General features: G+C 43.7%; 1 long non-coding RNA gene across 1 annotated transcript; it reads right to left on the bottom strand.

The window, feature by feature from the left end:
- Window positions 1-1,603: 1,603 nt before the first annotated feature.
- On the bottom strand, window positions 1,604-8,791 carry LOC125482128. Its single transcript, XR_007261556.1, has 3 exons — window positions 8,721-8,791; window positions 6,673-6,775; window positions 1,604-3,772 (listed from the first exon to the last, which is right to left on the bottom strand). It is a non-coding gene; the product is annotated as an uncharacterized LOC125482128 (long non-coding RNA).
- Window positions 8,792-10,252: the final 1,461 nt, after the last annotated feature.

Here is a 10,252-nt window from a genome sequence, read left to right as displayed (position 1 = left end):
CAATGGCCGCCCTCCCCCGGGAACAAACTCACCCTCGGCCACACGCCCCGCTCCCGGTCTCCGGTTCCCACAGCCCGGTCTCTCAGCTCGTGCGGCCGTTCGCAGCCCGCAGCCTCCAGCAGCAGCGCCATCGGCCGGTACTGGCCGGGACTGCGGGCTCCAGCAGCAGCGCCATCGGCCGGTACTGGCCGGGACTGCGGGCTCCAGCAGCAGCGCCATCGGCCGGTACTGGCCGGGACTGCGGGCGAGAGAGGAATCAACAGGAATTAGGTCTTGCACCCACAGTGGAGAGAAAGAGTTAACGTTTTGGGTTCAGTGACCCTTCCTCAGAACTGATGGTAGTGGGGGAAAAGGATGGTTTTTATACAGAAGCTAGGGGTAGGGGGTGAGGAGTAAACCATAGGTGGAGATATAGCCCAAGGAGATAAACAGTTGGACAAAGGAATGGGTAAAGGTCAGCCTAGGAGAATGAATAGCTGCTAATGGGGACTATCAGGAGCTGACAATGGGTTGTGTGTAATAGTAGACCGTGTGATGACAAGGCCTGGTATGTAAGTTTAGGGTTAAGATCAGAAGTCACACAACTTCAGGTCATAGTGCGAGATAACAAGGTGTAGAGCTGGATGAACACAGCATGGCGAGAAGCATCAGAGGAGCAGGAAGGCTGACGTTTCGGGCCTAGGCCTTTGATGCTGCCTGACCTGCTGTGTTCATCCAGCTCTACACCTTGTTATCTCAGATTCTCCAGCATCGGCAGTTCCTACTATCTCTGAACCAGGTCATAGTCCAACAGGTTTATTTGAAACACAAACAGAAGTTGCTGGAAAAGCTCAGCAGGTCTGGCAGCACCTGTGAAGGAAAAGACAGAGCTAATGTTTCGGGTCCGGTGACCCTTCCTCAGATTCTGTTCCTGATTTACAGCATCTGCAGTTTTTTTGGTTTTTATTTAGGTTTATTTGAAATCTGAAGCTTTCAGAGCACAGCCCCTTCGTCAGGTGAAGTCTTGACACTAGGCGTAAGGACATGGGAGAAGGTGCCTCAATATCAAGTTCAATAATTTTAGGGCTTGAATCCCCAAGTGGAAAAGACGTTGCTGTTCCTCCCGCTTGCACCGAGTTTCACTGGAACACCACAGCAAGCCTGAGACAGAGGTGTTGGCCAGGGAACAGGTGGTGGTGTGGAAGTAGCAAGTAAGAGGAAGCTCGCAGTCATTTTTGCAGACAGAATGTAGGTGTTCTGCAAAGCGATTGCCCAGTCTGTGTTTCATCTTCCCACTGTACAGTAGACCATATTGTGAACAGTGAATACATTAGATTAGGTTGAGTGAAGTACAGGTAAATCACTGCTTCACAATGGAAGGTGGGGCTGGGGCCTTAGAGGAAGTAAGTGGGCAGGTGCTAGACCTTCTGCAGTTGCAAAGGAAGGTGCCAAGAGTGGAGGAGGAGTGGACCTAGGTGTCCTGGAGGGAATGGTCCCTGCAGATGGCTGACAAGGGGGGGGAGGGGGTGTCTGAGATTTCTACAAAATGGGAAAGTGCACAGAGACAGAGCTGAAACTGAAAACTCATCAGAAAGATTTAGTTAAAAACTTTATTTTTGAAACGTACAAAATTCAGTCAGGAGTTCCGATCCCAGGACATACAATCTCATAAATATTAACAAAACATCACCTAACAGAATAAATTAAACTATGGAAGGAATTGGAAAACTGGTATTTGAACCATTAAGTATGGTTTTTATTAATTATACAGTTGGTGAAGCTGCCGCATAAACCCTTCCCCTGAAAATAGGCCACACTCTGGTGCACACTCAATTCTGGTTATTTCCACTCCCCTCACTATCACAGATCATCCGAAACTTCAGGCACTCAGGACTGGTTTTGTTTCTGAGACTTGACCCAACCTGTTCCAGGATCCAGGAGCATTTCAATTTGCTTTTGTTTTTAAAATCTGTTCAGCCCACTGGCCTAATTTCTACTGTGCTTCAAAGTTCATAGCACGGATTGGTGAGTGATTTAGAAATGACACCAATGCAATGATAGCTGCACTTGGAGAAACCAAATCCATCACTGGCTAAAGCAGTAACATTCTCCCATTTTATGGCCAGAGAGGAACTGTCTAACAGCCTACTCCCTTCAGTCCCTAACTATCCAGGCAGTGAAGGAAAGGCAGGACTTCCTAAAGTTTGAAAGGAGGGAGTGGAAATAAAACCCCATGTTTCTCCCACACTCCTGACCCCATCCCTGTTACCATTGAAAAGAGGATTGTTGCCTCTGTGGACCCCATTGTAACAAGTTTGGGAACTGATTTTTGTTTTGCTTGCATTCTATTTCAGAGTGGTACATCTCTGTGGCACAGGATTTGTTGAGTAATAATGTGTTTCCCCAATCAAGTTCATCTATTTACAACTATCCTCAACCACAGAACATAAAAATGGCATAAATGAAACAATTATTCATGGTACATGCTATTGTACCATACACCATCGGTAATTCTTCACTTCCTGAAAGCAAGTAATAACTTCATATAAGATATACACATTTATTGAAAAAGGCCACTTCATAAAGAACAAGATTCAAAGGATGCAGAAACACTTCAAAAAGACCTAGTCATGATAAATATAATCACTTTCACTAGGTGGACACTGTAGCAATACATATATTTTTAAAATTGAGCATTGATGTGATTGCAGCAGGAACAGAAGAGTCTTTTTTAAAAACACAATTAAATGAGTCAGGTAAATCTAATATTTACTTTTCTAAAAGAAAAACAAAAAAAAAATGTAGAACTGGGGAATATTTCCAACAATTTCAATTTAAAAAGTCAGTCAAAGTGGATAACACAACATGCAGTGGAATAAATTCAACAAGCAGACCTTGCAAATCAAAGCCAGGATAATAGCTGTGGTTTTATCTTGTAGGGGTTAGATAAATGATTAGAAGAATTTCATCCACCCTCATGATGCTACTAGTTTATTACATGTTCTACGGGCTAGGAAACAGTGGCACATGATAATTCTAGGGCAACTGTCTAGGCCAGAGGGAAAGAGGTGGATACAGCCTGGATGGGACATTAACTGCTGTGATTACAGCCTCGGAAGGTAAGCAGAATCCTTCGTGTTTATAATGGTGAGAGGGTTCCTTATGCTGAGACTATTTGATAATTAATATTTAGCTTTATATAGAATTCAAAGATCTAGGTTTAACATAAAAACCCTAGACCCAATTTTCAAACTTAATTCATTTATTCTGTGATCACTGTCCTCCCTGGTGTACTTTATTAGCACAGATGGAGCTAAACCAATCACATCAAATACAAAGGCAAAGGCAGTGATGCATACAATATTAAATCCTAATTTAAGTAAAATGGAGTTCATCTCATTTAGTTGGAGTTCCTTAAACACTTCCTAATGTTACATGAAATGCAGGTTTAGGCCCATACAAAAAATTGTTACTAGATAATAATAGCAGATGGTGACAGTTTTGATAGTCCATTGGATTGGATCAGGAAAAAGACAGCACATTGATGAATCCAGTGGAGAATTAGCACTAATTGCTTTGCCTTCTCTTCATAAAACTCTTTCTAAAACTCTGGTATAAAAGATGGTTTGTTGTGTGTAGGTTTGGTCCAAACATTCCTCACTGAATGACTGGACACTGGACATGGTAGAAAGTCGAAGGCTAAAAATAAATAAAAAAAGGGTCCTGATGAGATGGAGTCAGAATGTTCAATCCTCAGTGCAAGAATGAGGTACCATTCCACCAGAAACGTGAGCTGGAAAACAAAATAAATAAGCTGTTTATAATGGAGATCTGTGCTGCATGTTACCATAGGATCTGGAAGCTAGTTAATAAAGGGGAATCTGCAGAGATCATCCATAATCTGAGAGAACTATCCCTCCCACCACAAAAACAGGAGGAGACCATTCAGCCCCTCGAGCCTGCTCTGCCATTCAATGTGATTATAGCTGATCATCCAATCCATACCCTATTCTAATTTTCTCCCCATATTCTCTGATCCCCTTTAGCCCGAAAAGCTAATAAACACCTTCCTGAAAACATTTAATGTTTTGACCTCAACCAGTTTCTATGGTAGAGAATTCCATGGGCTTACCAATTTCTGGATGAAGAAATTTCTCCTAAGCTCTGTCCTAAATGATCTATCCCATATCCTTAGACTGGGATCCCTGGTTCTGGACTCCTGATTGTCAGGAACTTCCTTCCTGCATTTACCTTGTCTGTTCATGTTGGAATTTATAGGTTTCTAAGGATCCACCCCCTCATTCTTCTAAGCTCCACTGAATATGGTCCTAACTAATCCAGTTGTGTTCATACATCAGTCCTACTACGACAGACCATCAACAACAAAAACATCTGAGGAACGCTCACTGGACCGAAAACATTAACTCTGATGTTTTCTTCAGTTGCTGCCAAACCCACTGAGCTTTTCCAGCAACTTCTGTTTTTGTTCCTGATTTACAGCATCTGCAGTTCTTTTGGTTTAGTAAGCTTTCATTGCACTCCGTATGTAGGCAGAACATCCTTTCTCAGATCAGGAGATCAAAACTGCACACAATACTCCAGGGTGCGGTCTCATCAAGGCCCTATACAACTGCAGCAAGACATCCCTGCTCCTGCACTCAAATTTTTCTCACTATGAAGGCCAAAGTAACATTTTGCCTTCTTCACCACCTGCTGCATCTGCATACTTATTTTTAGCATCCAGTGCACAAGGACACCTAGATCTCACTGCACCTCCCCTTTCCATTTGCCATTCAGATAGTAATCCATCTTCCTGTTTTTTTCTCCTTCCAATGTGAATAACCTCACATTTATTCACATTATACTGCAGCTGCCACACATTTGCCCACTTGCTCAGCATGTCCAAACCACACTGAAGCATCTCCATCCTGCTCACAGTTCACCAGCCCACCCATTTCTGGGTCATCCGAAAATTTGCGAGATATTATTTTAGTTCCTTCATGGCATTCATATATATTGGGAATTTCTGGGGTCCAAAGCACTGATCCCTGCAGTACCCCATTAGTCACTGGCTGCCACTTGGAAACAGGCTTGTTTATTCCTGCTTCCTGTATACCAACCAGTTCTCTATCCATGTCAGTACACTACTCCTAATTTCATGCACTTAAGCAACAGTCAACAATGACAGCCATCTCACTCCCATCCCCTCCTGGTTTGATGGTGACAGTGGCAGGGTAGGAAGTGTTTGAGCTCTATGTCCATACTCTCCCACTCACCTGGCCTGCCATATTCTTCTTTGGTTTTATTTTTCCATTTTGTTTCTTCATTTTTCTTTTGTATCAATGCTCACCTTTTCTAATTTTCAGCAGTGGAAGGTGGCAATTGCGAGGGCCTGTGTCAGCGCCAGCGTGATGGATCCAGATGTCTGTTCTTGGTGGCCATCTTAGCTGCAGCTTTATCAAAGGCTTCACTGTCAGTGGGTCTGGTCTGTTGCTCCTGCGGTGGCGGTAGTAGTGGCAGCATGTGGTTCTGGTTCATTCCTCATGGATACGGCGGCAATGTGGCAGCTTTGGCCAGCGACTAAAGTAGCGACGGCTTTGGTATCGGTGACGTGGTGGATCCATTCTATCCCTCCTTGCTATGGCAGCAATGCAGGGGCTTTAGCAGTGGCAGCATAGTGGTTCCAGTCAGGAAATCCTTGCTTTGGCGACCTCATGGGCAGCTTCAACAGTGGCATCTTTGTCGTCACTCCAGAAACCCAGAAGCCGTGGAGGGAACAAAAGATGAACTTTGTCCTAACTTTGTCTCAATTATTTCTTTTTAAAATTTCTGTAACTAAAATGGTGCCAAATTGTGACGACTTATACACATCTCGCTGTATTTTCTTACATAAGTGGCAATAAATTGCTATTCTACTTCAATTTTGCATGCTAATTTCTTATGTGGGACCTTATTAAAAGTCTTCTGAAAAGTCCAAGTAAACCACATTCACTGGCTTCCCCTTATCAATTCTACTAGTTACATCCTTGAAAAACTATGATTCTATATGGTTGAGGTAATTAGAATGGCTGGGTGGTACAGTCATAGGTTTACACCTTCGAGAAGCTAAGGCAATTGCATGTATTGTGTGCAATCACAGTAACAGCACAACAAAGCACACACTGACTTTTCAAGTCATTAGGGACATTTCTAAAATCATTGCTCCCAGCTTGTTTGTTTTACAAAAGTGCCACCCTTTTGGGGGGAAAGAGGTGGAGGTCAGTTGTGAAAGGTTTAAGGTATAGAACAGTAGCCTATTTTCCCTAAAGGAAAAGTGAAAATTGATCTCATCAAAACAAAATTCAAAGGGGCTGATCTCACTAGGCTGCAGAGAAAGATATTTTCATGACTGGGGAATCTTCAACAATATCATTGTCTTAGAGTAAGGGACAGGCATTTAGAACTCAGGAGAAGAAATGTCTTCATTGAAAGGATTGAGAGTCTTTGTATTTCTGAAGCTCACCACGTTAAAACACATTCAAGTGAAAGTTGACAAGTTTTTGTGTTAAAGAGATATGGAGATAGTGTAGGAGGATGGAGTGGAGGTGGAAATCCAGCCACAATTTTAAGACTGGCAGAGCTGGCCAAAGGACCAAATGCTTTTCCAACTCCCATTTCCTATATTAACAATTCTTCAACTGTGCAGCTCCTTACCTTGGAGTGGTGCTGAGCCCAGTCTGACTGCTCAGTGAGGTGTGGACATTCCCAGTGGATGCGGTAACTGGTGATGATGGTCTGCTGGATAAACTAGAAGAAACTGCTGGGAGGAGCGGGGTGGGGTGGGGGAGAAAAACCCATAGAATCACCCTCTATTTGAAAACTGAATGTCAGGGAGCATAATCTTCTCTGTTACATATAAACATGCAAATTATGAGCAGGAGTAGGCCATTTGGTCCCTTTAGCCTACTCTGCCATCTGTAAAGATCATGGTTCATCTGATTATGGCCTCAACTCCACACTCCTGCCTATCCCAATAACCTTGGACTCCCTTGTAATCAAGAATCTAACTCCGCCTTAAAATATAGAACAACCTTGCATCTTCCACAGAATGTCAACCTCAGAAAAAGTGCCTCTGTCACAAATAAGAGATTCCTTTTTGAACAGTGTCCCTTAGTTCTAGTCTCTCCCATAATGGGAAACTTCCTTCTAGCATCTATACTGTCAAGTCCCCTCAGGATCCTGTGTTTCCATAAAATAAACTCTCATTCTTCTAAATCCCAATGGATACAGTACCAAAATTTCCTCATAGAATAACCCCTCATTCCAGGAGAGAGGGGAGTCAACCTTGTCTAAGTTCTTCTCTTGCATTTATATCCTCTCTTAAGTAAAAGGAGAGGAGAGAAGCTGTACAGAATGCGCCAGATGTGGTCTCACCAATACCTGTATGATTGTAGCAAAACATTCCATATAGCCATTCCCCTTGTAATAAATTACAACATTCCATTTGTTTTCCTAATCACTTGACATGCCTACATACATTTTTTATTTGCAATTCAAGTACCAGGACACCTAGATCCCTCTGTTCAGAGTTTTGCAATCTCTTTCCATTTAAATAATATGCTGCTTTTCTATTCTTTCTGACAAAGTGGCCGAGTTCACATTTTCTCACATTATACCCCATCTGCCATCTTTTGCCCACAAATGAAAGAGTCTACAAATAGATATAAATAGGAGAGTGAGTTGTCAATAGGGTGTAACTGATTTGCAACATCTCTTCATCCAAGTCACTGAATGTGACAAGTCAAAGTCCTAGCACTGATCCCCAAGGCATTCCAATGGCTACCTCTTCTAAACCTAAAGATGATCCATTTATGCCAACTGTTTCCTCTTAACTAATTATCCTTCTATCCATGCTAATATATTAATCCCTACACATTAAATTTGTATTCTGCAGTAACCTTTGAATTGGCACCTGGTCATACATCTTCTGAAAATTCACCTATACTACATTTACAGGTTCCCCTTTGTGCACATTATTAGTTATTTGAGGAAGTAGCTATCAAAGTTAGTCAAATGTGGCTTTCTTTCACAAAACTATGTTAATTTTGCCTGATTGCATATTGATTTTCTAAGTGCCTTGCTTATAACCACCTTAATGCATTCCACCATTTTCCCCCCCATGATAAATTTTCAGTTAACTGGTCTGCAGTTTCCCACTTTGAGTCTGCTGTCAAAGGTCAGAACGAGACACGTTCACTATTTTCCAACCTGATGGAACTCACATAATTTGGGGTACTTTGTAAAATTGAAACCAATGCATACTATCTCTCAGCAGTCACATCTTTTAGACCCACGTCCAACAAGATGTGGGACTTGTCAGCCTTTAGTTCTGGTAATTCGCTCAGTACCATTTCCCTGATGACTGTAACGGGTTTCAGTTTCACCTCCCTGTCCTAGTTAGCAGATCGCATTTTTCTCTTATTCCGCAGCATCTGTACCCAAACAATAAAGTAACTCCCTTGCTCAAGACAGGAGGACACCAACAGGGAAATTGGTTACCCACAGTTTGATGACTGAAGAATATTGTTTACAGCTGAGCCAGAAATATTTATCATCCTCGCAATCTTTGTCCAGTTAGAACACAAGATACCTAGTTCTCATTTTAAGTGGATCTGTTTTCTCCTACATAAATCTATGATGTCTCATCAGTGAATTTCTGACCTGAGGTTTGATAAACCAGTGATAATCAGAGCAGTTTTTACCTGTTGCACTCAGACTGTTGTGCATCTGTGTCACAATCAGAGGGTCGAGGGATCCTGATGCAGAAACCTACAACAGTGAAGTTCCAGCTCAATTAGGTCATAGGTTAAATACATTGTGCTCTATTAAGTCAGTTCATTGGAAAAGGCACAGTTCCTGGCATAAACAGTTCCTGCTTTGTGAATGAGCAGCAACATGGAGCTAATAACTGAGGTAGATTCCACGTTTAACAAATTAGTGGCAGAAACTGTAATTGTGCAAAACCTTCAGTTTCAAGCAATGTAGAGTCATAGGAATAATGGCAATGGGTCAATCACTGCCGGTCCTTCCGGGATGGAAAATTAACCATTACAAATGTAGAATCTCATTCCTCCAAGTTTTAATCGTGGAGATTTTTTGTACAAAACACATTTTTTAAAAAATTGTGTCATAATCAAATCTCATCAACATGGTGTCAGAGATAGTAGGAACTGCAGATGCTGGAGAATCCGAGACAACAAGGTGCAGGGCTGGATGAACACAGCAGGCCAAGCAGCATCATAGGAGCAGAGAGGCTGACGTTTCGGGCCTAGACCCTTCATCAGAAAAGGGGGAGGGGAAGGGGGTTTTGAAATAAATAGGGAGAGAGTGGGAGGCGGATAGAAGAGGGATAGAGGAGAGGATAGGTGGAGAGGAAACAAACAGGTCGAAGAGGCGGGGATGGGGCCAGGAAAGGTGAGTGTAGGTAGGGAGTTAGGAAGGGGATAGGTCAGTCCAGGGAGGACGGACAGGTCAAGGGGGCGGGATGAGGTTGGTCGGTAGGAGATGGAGGTGCGGCTTGAGGTGGGAGGAGGGGATAGGTGGGAGGAAGAACAGGTTAGGGAGGCAGGGACGAGCTGGACTGGTTTTGGGATGCGGTGGGGGGAGGGGAGATTTTGAAACTTGTGAAATCCACATTGATACCATTGGGCTGCAGGGTTCCCAAGCGGAATATGAGTTGCTGTTCCTGCAACCTTCGGGTGGCATCGTTGTGGCACTGCAGGAGGCCCAGGATGGACATGTCGTCTGAGGAATGGGAGGGGGAGTTGAAATGGTTCGCGACCGGGAGGTGCAGTTGTTTGTTGCGAACCGAGCGTAAGTGTTCTGCAAAGCGGTCCCCGAGTCTCCGCTTGGTTTCCCCGATGTAGAGGAAGCCACACCGGGTACAGCGGATGCAGTATACCACATTGGCAGATGTGCAGGTGAACATCTGCTTGATGTGGAAAGTCTTCTTGGGGCCTGGGATGGGGGTGAGGGAGGAGGTATGGGGGCAGGTGTAGCACTTCCTGCGGTTGCAGGGAAAAGTGCCGGGTGTGGTGGAGCTGGAGGGGAGTGTGGAGCGGACGAGGGAGTCACGGAGAGAGTTGTCCCTCCGGAAAGCAGATAAAGGTGGGGAGGGAAAGATGTCTTTGGTGGTGGGGTCGGATTGCAGATGGCGGAAGTGTCGGAGGATGATGCGTTGGATCCGGAGGTTGGTGGGGTGGTACGTGAGGACGAGGGGGATTCTTTTTTGGTT

This window comes from Rhincodon typus, unplaced genomic scaffold (genome assembly GCF_021869965.1).
Source record: "Rhincodon typus isolate 14 unplaced genomic scaffold, sRhiTyp1.1 hic_rhity00006162, whole genome shotgun sequence".
In the NCBI taxonomy this organism is placed as follows: domain Eukaryota; kingdom Metazoa; phylum Chordata; class Chondrichthyes; order Orectolobiformes; family Rhincodontidae; genus Rhincodon; species Rhincodon typus.
The sequence above is the reverse complement of the archived record's forward strand: the minus strand, read 5'-3'. Positions and strand labels throughout refer to the sequence as shown.